The following is a 17,546-nucleotide window of genomic DNA, read 5'->3' on the forward strand; positions in this document are numbered from 1 at the left end:
ACAGATGCTTGACGGTGAGAGATCACAATCGCTCACCGTTTGAGCTGAGGCGAGATACAAAGTTATGTAAGTGCAATTCAAGCAAGTCATGCATACAGCGATAAAAAACAACTCCCAGTCTAAATCAGACATGGCAGCATTATGGAGTGTATGTGTCTTTTGAATTAAAGTATTTAATCATGTGTAAGTCTTGAAATATAAAACTGTAAATGAATGTAACTAACCTTCCTTTAGACCAAGCTCTACTGCAGAAACTATGACATTTCTTGCCAGATCCAATATTATCCAAGCAATCTCATCCCAGGATGTTCCTGAACTGAAAATATCTGTAAAACAAACAATTTAAAGACTTTCTAGGAAGCTTTAAGTAAGGCAGTAATATTGTACAATTCATTACGATTCCAGGGAATCCCAGCCTCTCTTGTTGCATCGAACAAAGGTATCGGTGAGGGGCAAGTTCTCTGTGTTCCTTGATTCTGTACCACTACACACCTGTTCTCCGCTTCCCAATACGAATCAGAGGTAGAGAACAATTGATTTTATATATAATGTCTTTTACGTGTTTCCCATACATGAGCACTATGAACTCGAGGTTTATAAAGAAGCTTGATGATTCTACCAAGCTACATGCTCGTACCTAAAGTGACGCCAGTTATCGTCTAGGGTATTACTCCATCAAAAAAAGTAAACTTTCCAAATGAAATTAAAAGGTTCACATCTCACAAAAATGATAATGACAATGCCAATAAAACTAATGGAAGAAGAAATACAGTACATGTGTTTGACTAAGGTATTGTTTAGCAATAAAACCTTCTGTGGATACTCGCAAATGCTCAATATCTTCAAATATGGATGTGAAAGATTGGTACATGTAGGTGTTTTAAAATATACATAAAACATTTTTCCAGAGCTTTACTGCAACTAAACTGTACTCGTTATTGAATATTTTGAGCAACATTTTGCTCCTTCCAAACGTGTCTCTGTTGCTCTACTCAATGGTTGTAATGATCTAAACTTAACATTTTTTTGTTAATTTGTATTGTAGAAGCCGTGAAAATGCAAGCGACGAGTAAAACTTTTTTTTAAAGATTATATACTATACATCTATCCGCAAATATGTTTGAAACTAATGTGCCAAGTTGTTCAGGTCGCTGACTTCAAATCACGTGTCTCTCAAAAATAAGGCTGCGCAATTTCGCTTGAGATGTAAAATTATTTCATTGAATATTTACATAAATGTCAATATTAATGCTACAGTATATGTACTAAATCTATGACAAGAAACTAAAACATTTTAGATTTTTAACTTCTTTTCCACTGGGAAAATTCTCCTCACAATAAAGCTACGTAGGTGCAACTTATTGTCTAACGCTTTGATTACCTGTAATCGCTGTATGTTGACTGTATTCACCACTTCTTGCGAATCCTTTAGTAACGTTTCCAATATACACACTGTAAGCTGAAAATGTGGGAAACTGTATCAATTCAGCGAGCAAATAAGGTTTGATTCATGTGAAATCAGCTGCTATTTTTTAATTGGGCATAAAATGCTTAGCATAAAATTGAATAAATTAGATACGAAAGCCGAAGTTTCGTTGCAAGGGTTTTTTTATGCGAAATAACCAGAAAACTAAATTGTTATATTATCGAATATGCATCTACACTCGAATATATATAGCATCTGTTCCCTAGCATTTTGTGTGGATAAAAACCGTTAACGTTTAATTAAATAATTAAGTGACAAAATGCATTAAAACAAAATCACACCAAACCTTACACCACGCAATATCCCGATATATGTTATATAACCTATTAAATCTACAATGTTTTATAATTACCGCTGGTGATACTTTCCTCAACCAGATCATATAATTCATCTGAAAAGAGACGTTCACTTTGAATCTACAACAGAGCTATTTTCAAACATTTATCACACAATGCAAATTTGACATTTAGTAGGAAGCACGTTGCAACTTTGGACCCCAGATGATTATCTTTAAAATATTGCTAAGTTTGCAATTACTTAATCTTCTTACGACTGAATATAAATCTCATAGGTTAATGGTAATTTTAAATTTCAATATAGTTCAGAAATGTCCATATTAATGCTATTGTATACATTTATTTGTGTTACACTGACTTGTAGCAAAAACTATTGCCGAAGTTCTGAGGGACCCTCTCTTTGTGAAAAACTGAAAACCGTATCTATTTCATTTTCAACTAAGAACCCGGGAAGAAAACCGTTATCATACGGGCTAATGGACAACGTCAAACCACAATATGTCCTCTTGAAATGGGAGTAAAAAACAATAAAGTAACATAAAAGATCTATATAGAGAATGTTCTAACTACATTGTACAAAGCAATGGCAGTCCGTTAAATATTTTGTATACAATACTGAATAATGACTTTTAATGATGTATAGAGGTTGTAGCTTGTTTTAAAATAATCGACATTCTGATAACATGGTGGGGGGGGGGGGATATATATATATATGTGCGACTCACAATCTGAAAATGCAAATATAGAGTATTATGAAAAGTACTATTAGGACTATCAAAGAGAAAAGCAAATCCAACTGCAAAATGGTTGGAGGATGTAGTAAATGAGTATTTAGTGTCTTATCAATTGGAACTCTTCTCGATACAATTGAACTAGCCATTGCATTTTCATTATTATGGGCGGGTAACCGATTTCGATTTTGTAACTTGACAATGCGTGAACTTGTAGCGATGGATTTCATCACGGAAAAGACAAGTTTCACATGAAAGTTAGTCTAGTCTGATAGAGTATTTCATATTTGAAAGTAGTCATTTCTATAATTAAATCGATATTTATCAAGACTAATAAAAATTGAAATTGTCTTACTGTTGACTTTAAATAAAATAATAAAAGATGATAATGTTTTTATGAGACATGGTGTAAAGTGTGTTTATGACAGCATCGGAAAATACTACAGTCCACGGTCAAATAAAAAAAAGCTAATATGAAATAACCTAATCACAAATGGAAAAAAGCAATGACCTAAATCCATACGAGATATTAGGGTTTGGTTAACTTTTTCTGAGAAATCATTTTCATTACTCTCGATCTTTCAACAGCAGATGCAAGAAACTGTTTTTGTGTCAATGCTAAATGTAATCCTATCCAGTCAACAAGACAATCTTCTTTTCTGAATGTCAGAAAGTGATTATGTCAACATGAATTTACGAAAGACCCGTGGTGACATTTCAACTTCATTATTTCACTATTTCTGATTCATGATTTCACGATTTCCACTTCATGAATTCACGATTTCACGATTTCCACTCCATGAATTCACGATTTTCACTTCACGAATTCTCGATTTCCACTTCACGAATTCACGATTTCACGATGGTGAAATCGTGAATTCATGAAGCTGAAATCGTGAAATCGTGAATTCGTAAAGTGGAAATCGTGAATTCGTGAAGTTGAAATCGTGAAATCGTGAATTCGTGAAGTGGAAATCGTGAAATCGTGAATTCAGGAAGTTGAAATCGTGAATTCGTGAAGTGGAAATCGTGAATTCATGAAGTTTAAATCGTGAAATCGTGAATTCATGACGTGGAAATCGTGAAATCGTGAAATCGTGAAGTTGAAATCGTAAAATCGTGAATTCGTGAAGTGGAAATGTGAATTCGTGAAGTTGAAATCGTGAAATCGTGAATTCGTGAAGTGGAAATCGTGAATTCATGAACTTGAAATCGTGAAATCGTGAATTCGTGAAGTGGAAATCGTGAAATCAAGAAATCGTGAAATCATGAAATCGTGAAGTTTTTTCGTGAAATCGTGAATTCGTGAAATCGTGAATTCATGAAGTTGAAATCGTGAATTCGTGAAGTGGAAATCGTGAATTCATGAAGTTGAAATCGTGAAATCGTGAATTCGTGAAGTGGAAATGTGAATTCGTGAAGTTAAAATCGTGAAATCGTGAATTCGTGAAGTGGAAATCGTGAATTCATGAAGTTGAAATCGTGAAATCGTGAATTCGTGAAGTGGAAATCGTGAATTCGTGAAGTTGAAGTCGTGAAATAGTGAAGTGGAAATCGTGAATTCATGAAGTGGAAATCGTGAAATCGTGAATTCAAGAAGTGGAAATCGTGAATTCAGGAAGCAGAAATCGTGAAATCGTGAATTCATGAAGTGGAAATCGTGAAATCAAGAAATCGTGAAATCATGAAATCGTTAAAGCAAGAAATCGTGAAGTTTTTTCGTGAAATCGTGAATTCATGAAGTGGAAATCGTGAAATCGTGAATTCATGAAGTGGAAATCGTGAAATCAGGAAGCAGAAATCGTGAAATAATGAAGTTGAAATGTCACCACGGATCTTTCGTATGTATTCGATGTAACTTTTCCACACCTTGCATTTTTTTTCAATGATGAAAAAATATTTAGAATGTCCTGTTTAAAACGTGATTGTTCAAAATGTGGTGTAAGTAACAAAAAGTTGATGGCACAGGAATTGGATGATAGTACTAGCTTTGTAACCTGGAACAGGTATGAGTACGTATTTACAGGTAAGAAAGACAGAAACGGTAAAGATATAAAAAAAAAGCAACAGTTTGTAAAAGTTACTTCCACAATGATAGAAATGTGGGATTTCGTCAAAAACTCGCTTTCAGATTTTACACTACACAATTTTTTGTGTTATTGGCAGAGACACCAACTACATAGTACCGTAGATAATTTACCGGAAGGTCATGTTGTCATGGTACATGATTACTCGGAGGACTTCAAGTGTGAACTCCAGGACGAGATTCAATCCGATTATATTTTACGAAATGAAGTATCTATACATGTAACTGTTTTATACTGCCATGAAACAGAAAATACGGAATCAAGCTCGACGCATGTACCAAACATTGTAAAAGAATATGCTTTTGTAATTTTTGAAAGTAATACTCATGACAGAGATACAATTAACCATGTTCGCAAACCTTTGATCGAATCTTACCTGAAAGATCAGTTGGAGTACGATTTAAAATATGTACATGAATTTACCGATAGCTGAAGTCAGCAATATACATCTAAATATTGCATGCGTGATGTCAGCTTCTCAGAGTCAGATTTCAACTGTCCAACACAAAGAAAATACTTTGAAACATCCCATGGTAAAGGTGAACAGGACGCCACGGATAGCCATGTTAAAACAAAGCACATATGTCTGTAATTCCTAGAGAATGCGAAATTCATAACGCAAAAGATTTGTATTTGTATTTAGATTAATACTTCCGCAATCCGTCAATTTCTTCATACAGACCTAGGAATGGGGATACAAAACTAAAAGGGCGTTTGTTTTTCTATGTTGAGGACAGCGAAATAGACAGACAAAGGTAAACGTAAAGGTTAAAGCCGAAAAAGAAAACAGAAAATTACACTGCATGTGCCCAATGTCCGGTACTTCGGGTATCCTTTATGTAAAAAGAAATCCTGCTACTGTCCTTCGTGTACTGACCAAGATTATGAGAACTGTGTATACAAGGGTATAATTGACCCCTGGGAGAAACGACACTTGAATTAAGTTTTCAGGAAGTATTAATTAAGAAGTACAATTAAGAAGTATTGCTCCATGGTTTATGAGAACTCGGATGTTAATCTGTTTTGGTCCATCAAGAACTCTGGAACTCTGGAGATGATATAAAAAAGCTAAAAAACTAACACTTCAAATGTTCGAATGTAAGTACTTATGATTTTTCTACTCTTTATACTAATTTACCACATAATCTTATTAAAGACAAACTAGTAGCTTTAACTGAGAAACCATTTGCAAGAGAAAACGTTAATTATCTGGCTTGCAATGAAACTAGCACTTTTCTAATGGTGCATTTAAGAGATACAACCTTTGGAGTTATGATCATGTTTGTGAAGCTCTAAAGTTTCTACTAGATAATATATTTATCAAATTTGGCAATACAACTTACAGACAAGTAATTGATATCCCGATAGGAACCAACTGCGACCCCCTTATTGCTGATTTATTCTTATACTGTTATGAACGAGATTTCATGCTTAGTTTATCCACCGAGACACAATTTGAAATTATTGAAGCTTTTAATTGAACCTCAAGGTATCTTGATGATATTTTAAATATGGACAACCAATATTTTTCAGAAATGGTAAAATAAATTTACCTAAAGAGTTACAGCTTAACAAAGCTAATACTTCAGATTTAGAAGCGTCATTTCTGTATTTAAATTTAAAAATTGTGAACAATAATCTAGAAACGAAAATATATGATAAAAGGGACGATTTTAATTTTGAAATTTTCAACTTTCCCCATCTTGATGGAGATGTCCCTCGAGCAACATCATACGGTGTCTATATTTCACAGCTTATTCGTTTTGCAAGAGCTTGCTCAAAGATAGATTTTAATGCCAGAAATCTTCATATCACCAAGAAATTGTTACAACAGGGTTACCGTTATCATAAGCTACGGAAAGCTTTTAGTAAATTTTACTATAGATCGTCGGGACTGTTAGAAAAATACAATAAGACCCTTAAAACACTTTTAAAACTTGAACTTAAACACCCGGAATAGGTACTATGGAGATGTAGTTTATAAAATTCGGAAAATTAAACATACCCCTTATTTTAATCACATATTTGCAAAATTGGTTAAAAAGTTTATCAAAAGAGGATACGATGCGAAAATCGTGAAGCACAGTGCATGTTTAATGATTGACCCCTCTACAGTTAATTGCTATGCTTTCCTATTTGATGGTGCGATGATTGATAAAGTGTAGGACTCCATGATGCTTTTCTCCTAAATCCTACATACAACGGACGGAGGGAGTTGATTTTTGTCTTACAGTTTTCTTAGTCGTGGCCTTCAAATTTAGGCTCTTGTTGCTCTGACTTCAGACAAGTTGTTGAGTACATTGGTGTAATTATACCTTAAATTTACCTTAATTTTATGTTTTGCTTTATTTATCTGTTATCTTTGCAGTAATGTTAAAGCCTTTCTCAGCGGGGATTTTATTTACATTGTGTTGTTTAACTTGTTGAAAATAGGGTAAGTGCGAGGTTGGCATGCCCTAAACGCGTTTAAACCCCCAGTTTCCTTTATATATGTTACTGACCTTCCAAGGGGGTGCCCCTATGTTCAACTGGTTGTTGTGTCTGTCTTGTGTTGTCTGTTGCGTATGTTTTCTTGTTTGTTGTAAGCGTTTTTCCTCCGCCTCACTCACCCTATTGCCCCCTCCTTTCCCTTGCATTTACGCTACTTTTTGCATCCCCTCCCCCTTTACTTTTAGTAAGTTTTCGTGGCTCCCCCTTGTTTTGGCAGCCGAATCCTAAGACGGTACTTGATTGTTTTTTTCTACTTGTGTGGGTGCGTTTGTATGCTTGTGAGTCTATAACGGTTACTGTTTTCTTATGTGTTGCTTGTTCGTTTTTCTATGTTATTCAGTTGATCGTAGTTATGTGTTCATCTTTGGTACATGAGTTTCTGCGCTATTGTGGTTTACGTTGTAGTGCGACTGTTTTTAAAGAACATGGCATTCCCTTGTCTGTTCGTCCTTGTTCAACTTTCCCCTTCGGGTTCCTCCCGCCCCACCCGACCCCATTTTGCAACTTACCATTTCCTTCCCCTCCATCTATATTTAGCATACGTTAATATGTACTTGTTGGATGTTTGAGGCAACCCGTCTGAAATATTTTTCCATTACAGCTTCTTTTTGTTGTGGGCCTACTATGCAAATGCGTGGTTCTGGGGCTGTTTTTGCTGCTCTGTGCTTCCGAGAAATCTACCCTTAACTATTATCTTTTCAAGTCTACTAATATCTGTGTATAGTTTTCATTCTTAAAGGTCTGTAACTATGCTTCCTGGATTTATGAGCGAGCTTATCAAAATAAGATTTTTAAATCTAGTTATATACAGACATTCTGATATAAAATCTATGATTTGAAACTTTTTAATCAAACAATGCCCAATATAGTACGCTTTTGTTGTCCTGAATATTTGATTAAGCTATTTCTCGTAGTTTGATCACACAGTGTAAATGTAGTTTCTTTTTCGTCCTTTTTATTCGTAAGGTCTATAAAATAGAAAAAGTGGAAACTTCACAGGTCGCACAACACGACAAAAACGAAAATGTTGCAGGCTCGGTTTGATTGACCTGTTCATGAACGGAAATGCATGATATCGTCTACGCCCTCTGGCCTCGGGTTGAGCAGAACTCAACATTTACACATGCTAAAAGTACAAAAAGCAATTTAGAGACATCCGCAGATGTATTCAAACGGGGGTGAACATGGAACCTTCAATGATGTACGGGTTGTGGCGTGTAATTCCATGAAAAGCGGCGTTTGGTCCCCAGATAAAGTAATGGGTTTGCCCCAAACGAGAAAACAATGAGCAGAACTAAACAAACTGGAATTTAGAAAGGGGATCTGAGGTTATGGAGCCTGCATATCACAGGAACTGTCAAAAGACAAAATTAAAATGCAAGCACCATATCCAAGGGGTGATTATACAATACCCAAGGCTATGAAAGCGGGAGTACTGGAACCACCCAGGCCGAAATGCTCATGCTGAGAAACTAAACAGTACCAATAACACGACATAAAAGTCGTGCTGAACGATCTGAGAAGATCGAAATATAACAGCCCTGATTGAATGTACGGGGAGACTTTTTTATGCGTTTATCTTTGGTACATGAGTTTCTGCGCTATAAAGCTGCTAGTTTTATAAATGTGTCGTGGACAACATCCAGTTTTTTTTAATGGTTTTTCTCATCGAAATCTTCGGATGAATGCCGATTTAAACAATTTTAACCGCCTAAATATTGAAAACAAAATTAGTTGACTACGTTTATAAGTACAGCAATATTTTTCTATGAATTTAATTATTTTGATGAGAGTACTTTTAACCGCTTAAAACGTCCGAGTGGTGTTTTCTTCCACTGTTTTTACGTAATAGGTGTTCTACTGTTTTGCTTTATTTGCTTGATTCGTCAATATTTTGTAAATATATCACTCTTGTACATAAACATTCACTACTCACGAACATAGTGGTAATCAAGAGTGTGGACATGTGCACATTAAACCGTTTATAAACACTTCAGTAGTGTTTCGCCACTTGCAGTTGCAAGACGGAACCCAAATGTGTATGTGTTTTTGTTTGTTTGGTTTTTTTTTGGTTGTATTAGTTTGTGTATAGATGGGTATCTCTGTCGGGTTATGCGAATTCTAGGAAAATGGATAGTCTCCCCAGATCTTACCCTTGATAATATGTTACAAACAGCACTTACTTAATGTTACAAATGTTTTCCACTTTACCAATGAATATTATGTTCTTACTTATTTTGTGTAGCGAAGAACAATCGTAAGAAAACTATTCGAATCGACATTTAAATATCAACTGATGTATCCCCCTCCTAAAAATGGGTAGCCGCTTACTGAAGATTCATTCCAACTGAAGAATGTATTTGTTTGTAACAATGATACCTTCTTCCGCAAAAATTGCATATGTTTTATAAAAACACAATGTTTGGAACCTCGCCATGTTTGTAGTGTTCGTTGAAGGTATTTTCTTTAAGTCTTGCGGGATATATATGATCTCTTCTAAAGCGTAACTGTTTGTTACAGCTGGACATGACCCTTTATCATTATTCTGAAATTGGATAAAACAAGTATAAATTTGACCAGATTCAATAAACAGTAAAATATCATAGACGTAGGTTTCATTTCTTGGTATTATTTTCTAGTTTTAGGGAATTGTCATGTTATTGTTAAGTTATATCTTAAAAACAAAAATCAAGTGATTCAATCTACCGATAGCTTGCATGTTTTTCAGTGTTTTTTCCAGGTAAGAAACGAAAATGTACTAATTTAAATTTGATCATTAATTTATGAGTCCATCACGGTGTCAATCCTCTTAGCGCATTTTACCGTGTCCACTACCCCGAAACGCAGGTCACGGGATCCTTGCTGCTCGAAACAAACTCGAATCATGGAATACACTTGAAGAGTGTCTATAAACAATGGTAAACATGTAAGAATGATTTATTAAGACTTCACAGACTTCTGAAACATTTATTTTCATATATTGATATGCGTTTAATGCAAGGAAGAGCCAGGCAACGTTCTAAAGATCGTGATGTGCTGTAAAACCTGACGAATCGTTAGGGAAAAGTCTGCTAGTAGCAGTGTTGGTTCTCATTATACAGTGTATATGTTACAAAAATAAGTCCCACGCAAAGTCCGATATGTCCATTCTGAAAATTGCTCCATAAAACTATATGTAATGTTATAGAGAAATTTTTATGGTAGCTATATTTTCATTAGCACGAAAGTCTTTTGGCAAACGCAAATATCTGGCACCACACATTTTTATGTTGTAAGACACAAGCCGCTTTTGATCTGAAAACAAAATCGAAGGCTTCTAGAAGTCCAGCTTGTACTTAATCAGTTAATTTCATCATTTTATCAAATTCAATGGTAAAAGTTTCACTTCTGGACGTGTACGTATTTATGAGACAAATATATCTACCACGCTCCGTGAAAAAATATATCAAAGCATTTATTGTGAAACAACAAACAATATCTACTTACAATGTCGTATTTTTCTTGTGAAATCACTTATTTTTAGTTATGAAGCTCCGGTGCCTTCGCTTCGAGGTATTTAGTACGGTAAACTACGCTACGAGGTATCCTTTACGGATTGACACCGTGTACATGTACAATGAAAGTAATACACCACAAGAAGTGAATTCCTTATTAACTGTTTCAATAGGTTTATAGTCATTCTCGAAACAAGTGACTACGATGGTTATTATGACTGCTTTATCATTAACATGTTTGGAAGAAAACAAGCCTGTCCGCCTACGCGGCTTTCCGGTATTGTGCACACGGGGATATCGCTCGATTCATGTAACAAAAAATAATTATAGCCTTACGCTCTTAAATGACCATTAAACCACACACACAAAAACACCAGAAAAGTAACTTCTATCTATCGGTTAAGAGAGAATTTTTGTCTGAAAGGTCAACACTATGGAGTATCTTCTGAACTAACTACGAGTATGAACAAATTTTAATAAGGTTTGTTTACATTTCTGTAAAAATGTCTTTGAAAATGCTGCCAAAATGTCAAGTAAAGGTTTTCCATCAAATAAAAACTGGAACTGGCTTACATTAAACATGAACATACTATTTTAACTGGACAAACATGTGGAATGTTTGTTTCCGCAATTGTCTGAACAACACCATGAACTCATCTCAGACAAGCAGTAAGGCGTAACGTACGTTTGAGCAAACACCCACCAAAAATTAAATGAAATTCATTTCTAAACAGAATATATATTTACGTTTCTATCAATACCTGACTGAATTGTATGCAGTTTTAAACCCTATTTTGCAAATATTAATTTTGAGATACAGATCGAAGAGTAAATATATTTTGCTTTAAATTATCTGAAAAAAAAAACAAACAAAATAATTCGACAGAGAGAAAAAATAAACACCGATCAAGCAAAGCATGCCGTGCCAACTAATACACTTTTCCCACATTTTACTCACCTTTATTAAAATGAAATGTGTTAGGTCTCTGTATTTAGTTGAAAACGATACATACGTCGAGGATAGATTGGTAGTCTTAGTACACAACCTTATTTGTACAGTCGCTGAAAGTATAACTGGATGGAGTAGAAATGTTATGTAGACTGTTTGATCATATTTAATGTCTTTCGGTCTAATACGGGCGACAAGAGAACAGCCATGAACGGAAAAGTCTTGAGTTAACTCTCAGTGATAGAGCTCTTAAACGTGCTTTAGCTGAATTGAATTGATTTATTTTGAGTATAGTTCATTTAAGTTAACATTATTTGAAATCCAAATATTATTTCATAGGTATTCAAACTTACTTGGAATTCCCCTAAATATCTCCACGTCAGGTACATATCCATATTTAGTCCATGTAGAGACTTCGGGTACAGAAATGTTCCATAAATGAGTTCCAAAATCTGAATAAATGACTATACGATTGAATGAAAAAGCCACTTGGAACTGATCCAATTGTGTATGTGAATGTGAAATGACATGAGTGGATATTATATCGTGAAATCCTCTTTCATTTTCTTCGAACTGACATCCATGATATTTTTCTATATCTACGACAGTGTTCTTAGCTTTTCATTTTCAATGCCCAAAATGAAGTTTATTGTTTAAAGGTCACCGCGTTTTAATCGGAAAACTATAATGCCGCTCAAATAAAAGTTCAATGGTGAAGACAAATGCTAACCATGACGATGCCATCAGTCGTTTATCAGATAGCAATTTGATGACGACACTTAAACCTTGACATGTAAGCTGTCACGTGACTAGAATCTTCAGTCAGTGTCATATTTAAAGTTATAGTTAAAGTATGTTGTTACGACTATACCACCCGGCCAGGTAAGTGTATTTTTTTGTTGGGTTTAACGTCGCACCGACACAATTCTAGGTCATATGGCGACTTTACAGCTTTGATGGTGGAGGAAGACCCCAGGAGCCCCTCCGTGCATTATTTCATCACGATCGGGCACCTGGGTAGAACCACCGACCTTCCGTAAGCCAGCTGGATGGCTTCCTCACATGAGGAATTCAACGCCCCGAGTGAGGCTCGAACCCACATCGATGAGGGGCAAGTGATTTGAAGTCAGCGACCTTAACCACTCGGCCACTGAGTGTAAGGGGATATAACATTTCAATATGAGTTTAACAGTACCAATACCGGAAAGATCTAAAACAGGACGAATCGTGCAACTCGAGTTGTATGCTGGAAAAATATAAAGCTTTATGTCTTCACTGTTCAATCTTTTAAAAGAAATTGGAAATGAAGCTTATCATTGTTGGTTTGGACTATATTTTTTTTCGGTTATTTTTCTTCCCCAAATGTAGTCGTTTCTACTACAAGAACCGGGAAGCAGAAATTTTCCAAGCAGCAGGATGTAAGGAGTCTACCGATTGGTTACACCAACATTCTTCGGTCAAACGGGTGTTTGCGTTTTATGACACTATTATTAATTCGAAGGTGTTTCACAAACAGTAATATGATAACAATATTTAAATTAATTACATATAATATGATTTTACTGAAAATGAAGATCGTTTCATATCAGTCTGACTTTACCTATTTCAGTTATTTTAGTTAAGGGGTACCTGGTTTTAGACTTCTTCTGTGCATGATTTCACTGCTTAGTCATGTTTGCGGAAAAAAGACAGAGAAGCCGACTTCTCCCGGTTTCGTCGGATTTAAATAGTAACAAAGGTAAAACCTCATTTTTACTATAAATTGAACAAATGGACGATACGGATGCTTTTGCACGATGTTTCCGGTTTCATGCGAACTGTTTTTGTTTTGATCATAAGATGCTATATGTGCCGTCTCTGATACAATTCTTAGATTACAAAACCATGCAAGCCACTCTTTTTAAAAGGAAACATTTCCCCTCTGATAATTCATGTGGGAAAGTTGGCAGTTATTTGAGGAGACCAGGTTTGTACTGGTTCAGAATCCAGGAACACTAGTTAGGTTAACTACCCGCCGTTACATGACTGAGATACAGTTGAAAAACGGCGTTAAACCCAAAACAAGCAAACAAAGGAAACTTTTCTTGTTTGATAATGCGTTTGGCACAAACATTGACTTCTTATGAAACGTGACTACATTTGAAAATGTGATTTTTTTAAAAAAGATGTAACAGTACTTTGTAATATAACAAGTATCTTACCATCTGGACACGAATTGCTGGTTCCGTATATACTGTAGTTCCCTTCTGGCCATATACCTACATCTAACAAAGATTCGTTTCTGTATTTGTAACAAAAATTAATCTTAAAGCTGTATTTCGTTGCTTGTCCGAATACCATGCTCCTTTCACCATTCAATGATATTTTTGATAGGTCTTTAAAAAATCTGTAGTAGGTTTTTCTTTCTATGTAGACTGTACGCGGACTGTTCCATATCAATGTCAGATGACCTTTGCGCCATCCTTGCACGTATGATTCCGGACAGCCATAGCGTGACATGGGAATTGCATATGTGCCGCCCGGCCATTTACTTTGCATTGTTTCTGTAAAAAAAAACATATGACATAAACTATTATTCATTATATCTTAAAACGAGATTTAGCCGACCAAAATTCCTTCTAGCGCATATTTGATATTCTTTTTAAGGGATCTGTTTTTAGCATCATGTTACAGATGTTTAATAAAACATAATGAAAAATATGTTTTGTTAGTTTAGGAGCATTCGTAACTAAATATTTACAGTTAGTTTTCACAAATATCAATTGAACATAACAGAGGTTGGTATTCATATTTTTTTCTGTTGCTCTAAAGGCATTTACCCTGTTATTTGTATTCATTTCGTTGACATAAAAATAATTTCCGAAAAGTCTCACTTAATTAAAAAAAGAGACCCTCCCCCCCCCCCCCCCCCCCCCAAAAAAAAAAAAAAAAATTCGGCCCCTACCTACCCTAACTTTTTGAGCATGTTTCCCGAAATAAAACTTCTTTAGGTCTAATGGCCTTTAACAGAAGTGCTCAAATCCATTTTTGCACACTTCAGTAGTCAGATATTGTGTGTATTTTTCTTCATGAAACTGCTACAATTTTGTGCGTGCTTTTTTACTGGTTACACTTTCATTTTATTCATTGTTATTGGGTTACAACATCTGAAGTATACGTTGTATGGAATATATCCATTTTTATGGTCGGATGAAGGGACTGCAAATGCCTGTCCAAGCATTTTGTGATGAGCAAGCATATTAGTAGTACCACCTATCTTCTGTAAGCCAAATCGATGGCCTCTTCACATGAAGAAAACTACGCCCGAAGCAAGTTAGGAACCAGTTCCAGGGAGGAGCAGGTAATTCAAAGTCAGCGAATTTAACGGCTTGGCCGAGGAAACCTTCATTACTTTGAAAGAGAAAGGAATTCAGGATAGGATAGAAACACAACCACAAACAATCGCAGCGACTGCAATAATTGTATATTCCCTGACTGATACTTTTAAGATGGCCTTGATGAATATTACACTTAATAGATTGTGTATCATGTATGATTTGAAGTCTGAATTAATGCTGTGTGTTTTCGTCACGTGACGTACACGTGAGAAAAATTGCACACATATACACACAAAAAATCCATGTACATTACGATCTGAACGGGTAAATAAGTACGGAAAAGGAAAAAATTGCAAACATGAAATTCAACATTTACAAATTGTGTATTAGGTTAGAGACCACCAATTGTTTTCCCATAGACTTACATTGTAACATTATGGCGTGTACGGCCTTCCATACATCGAAACATGTATATTTAAGTACAAGTTTTTCAAGAACTATCTTAGTTCTACCAAAATATCGGACGAAAAACATATGAATAGTGATACTTTATTTAAGTAATTTTCGTGTGAATGAGATGACCCCCTGTTAACATCATTGACATGGCGGGAGAAATTCGTTTGATAAAACTTTTTTTCAATACACATGAAATGTAGCAAATTTTGTCAAAATGTATAATAAAATACTTTAAATGCAGTGAAAAAATATCAATTTTTAAAAAATAATCACTTCCTGGGTTTGTTTACATGACTGACCAATCAGAACGCACAGACGTTACCTTATTCCCAGTAAGTTCCCTGCACTTTTTTGAAATGGTGGTCTCTGACCATTAAAATACTTAAAAGTAAAAAAAAATCTCGCGACCAGCGACAATTTCATTACGTGATATTGTAACCGTTTTGATTTATTTATTGTCAAAGGTCAAGTAAGTGCCTTAGTCCGTGCGTGGTATGTAGGACACACCGGTCAAGGCTGAATGGATACATGACCCCATGTCAGCCGATCCCTCAAGACAGAATGATTATACCTGTGTTCGATATGTGAACCTTGTCCCACTAGGATTCGAACTTTGTATGACCCGCTGTGATATAAAGGGGCGGTTACTGTCCCCTAGGTTTGACTCTGGGTATATCCAACCAATAAAGAAAGAAACAAACTTCTAAAGTAAAAACCAGCCAATAAAGAAAGAACCAAGCTGATAAACAGTTCAGTTTATGAATTTTATTCAACAGTAGGAAAGTTTCAGTTATAAATGCAAATGAGAATTTCACTAGTAGCGAACCTACAATGTAATCCTTAAAAATTGATAGATCAACCTGTCGTTATTATAGCGGCCTTAATAATTTCAGACCTAAACTCTTATCCATGCCTTCGTATACATAATCAAATAAAAGTATGAAATGTAACCCTAAAACATTAACACATGTATATAAGAAGATATCAGAACCTACAAAAGCAATAACCAGCTAAATAGAGAAAAGTTAAAGTTTCACATATATGCAATGCACTGGACAGGAAAGTGCTTCCAGAATTGTGAAACACCCTCAAGTGCAGCGAATGATTGTTACAACCAGCTTAAGAACGGAATACATATATATAAGTCAGCAACATTAATTTATAATAATAGGTTTGGGAATATGCTTATAAAAGTCCACAACTTGAATCACACATAACAACTTATGCAAGGACATAAAATTAGCCCAGTAAAATAAAGAAATGGCGTTTATAGTTCAGGATAAAAACAAGGGAAGTAATTGAAATTGCCTTAATGCAGTACGGTATAAAAAAAACGTCATGATTACAATGACAGGGCGTAGCGTGCAAATAGCAGTAACAGACGACTTGAAGTTTACAAGCGAGAAAATTTCGAATGTATGTTTTGATAATAAATAAAATAGTTGATTTTATACAGTGAATAAAAAGACAAAAGCGCTACAATATTTTAGCAACCTCCGCGCACAATCGGCCTACTGTACCATTTAAGGGGAAGTAAGATCGTGGTTTTAGGCTGTAGTCTATTTTTAGATGATGCATATTCATTTCATTAATCTCGATTCCACGTTATGAGATGTTAGATTTGATCGAAACAATATTCTGTTAATCACAATTCATTTACAACATGTACACATATCAAATAGGAAAGCTTATTTGAAACTCTCTCCTTTATGTTAGATTGTTAGATTTAGAAGATTGTTTAAACTATATTATTGGTTCTTGTAGGTCTGTTATTACGTAGTGGTAGTTGTAAAGTTTGACTTTTAGATGCGTAAATACACACTGGCATAGAGGTTGTTTGTAATGAATATGCATGAGTGCAAGATGGCGGCACCATTGAGTTCGGATGCATTTGACGATATCCATGTCTCCATTATCTGCTCAGTCAAGCGTGACATGTTCACCTTAAGTGTTCCTTCCCTTGAGAATGAACAATAAGCTATTTTCTTTCACTTGTTGAAAACATGTATTGCATTTACAGTGGCACAATAAAAATAAGAATATCTAAAACAGGAAAACGCTCAACATCTCAAAAATGATAATAAAACATTTTTGATAATATATTCTTTATCAATTGCTTAATTACTACCAAACGACTAGATCATATTTCAGACATCTTAATCTCAATGCAAGAAAATAACCGTAAAAGAAACTAGAAAGTAGTCAGCTCAAAACAATAAAATATCCAACCCAGAGCAAGT

This window comes from Mercenaria mercenaria, chromosome 16 (assembly GCF_021730395.1).
Source record: "Mercenaria mercenaria strain notata chromosome 16, MADL_Memer_1, whole genome shotgun sequence".
NCBI classification, from domain to species: Eukaryota; Metazoa; Mollusca; class Bivalvia; order Venerida; family Veneridae; genus Mercenaria; species Mercenaria mercenaria.